Raw genomic sequence first — 1,790 nt, 5'->3', positions numbered from 1 at the left:
AGAGACACGAGACACAGAAATATGGTAATTACTACAAAAGAAGGTAAGGAAGAAAATCTACCAGTAAAAGTACAAATGAAATCCAAAGTAAAAAATAGGGATATTCATGGAAAATTGGCAGGGAAAAGTCATTACCTATCAATAGTCATGTTGAATGTAAATGGCTTCAACACTCCAGTGAAAAGACAGACTGAAGAATGGATTAAAAAACAAAGCCCATCTATTTGCTGCCTACAAGAGACACATCTCACCAACAAAGGTGCACACAGAATGAAAGTGAAAGGATGGAAAAAGATATTCCATGCTAACAGAAAACAAAGAAACAGCTGGTGTAGCTATCCTAATATCAGACAAAATAGACTTTAACACAAAAACTGTCAAAAGTGACAAAAAAGGACACCATGTAATCATTAAGGGATCAATTCAATAGGTAGATGTAACTATTATAAATGTATATTCACCTAATTACAGGGCACCTGTCTATTTAAAAGAAATATTAAGGAATCTAAACGGAACTATAGACTCAAATACAATAGTAATGGGGGATTTCAATGCCACCTTCAGCAATGGACAGATCAACTAGACAGAAAATCAGCAAGGAAACAGCAGAGTTAATCAACACTTTAGACCAAATGGACCTCACAGATATATATAGAACTTTTCATCCTACAGTTGCAGAATACACATTCTTCTCAGCAGTGCATGAAACTTTCTCTAGGATTGACCACATGCGAGGCCATAAAGCAAGTGTCAGTGAATTCAAAAAAATCAAAAATCATAGCATGCATTTTCTCACACCACAATGGAATGAATCTGGATATCAGCAACTCAGGAATCTCTAGAACATATGCAAACACATGGAGACTGAACAACATGCTCCTGAATGAACAGTGGGTCATAGAAGAAATCAAAAGAGAAATCAATAAATTTCTGGAAACAAATGAAGACCACAATACAACATATCAAAACTTATGGGATATAGCAAAAGCAGTGTTAAGAGGAAAGTTTATAGCAACTGGTGCCTACATCAATAAAATGGAAAGGCATCAAATAAATGAGCTATCAGTGTATCTCAATGATCTAGAAAAACAACAGGAAACCAAACCTAAAACTAGTAGAAGAAAGGAAATAATTAATTGGAGAAGAAATCAATAAAATTGAAACAAAAAAATACAAAAGATCAGCAAAACGAAGAGCTGGTTTTTTGAAAAAATAAACAAAATTAACACACCATTGGCCCAACTAACCAAAAAAAAAAAAAAAAAAAAAAAAAAAAAAAGGAAAGCAAAGACCCAAATCAATAAAATTAGAGATGAAAAAGGGAATGTAACAACAGACACCCCAGAAATAAAAAGAGTTATCAGAAATTACTACAAAGAGTTGTATGCCAATAGACTGGGAAATCTATCAGAAATGGATAGATTCCTGGACACATACAACCTACCTAAATTGAACCATGAAGACACAGAAAACCTAAACAGACCCATAACATAGACAGAAATTGAATCAGTAATAAAGACCCTCCCAACAACAACAAAAAAATGTGCAGGATCAGATGGCTTCACAGCTAATTAAACCAGACATTTAAAGAAGAATTAACTCCAATTCTCAAGTTATTCAAAAAAATTGAAAGCGAAAGATTCCTCCCAATTTCTTTCTATGAAGCCAGCATCATGTTAATTCCTAAACCCGAAAAAGATGCAACAGAGAAAGAACTGTAGACCAATTTCCCGATGAACATAGATGCAAAATAAACAACAAAATTCTACCCAATCGAATCCAACAACACA

This window comes from Lepus europaeus, chromosome 14 (assembly GCF_033115175.1).
Source record: "Lepus europaeus isolate LE1 chromosome 14, mLepTim1.pri, whole genome shotgun sequence".
Taxonomy (NCBI): Eukaryota; Metazoa; Chordata; class Mammalia; order Lagomorpha; family Leporidae; genus Lepus; species Lepus europaeus.
The sequence above is the reverse complement of the archived record's forward strand: the minus strand, read 5'-3'. Positions refer to the sequence as shown.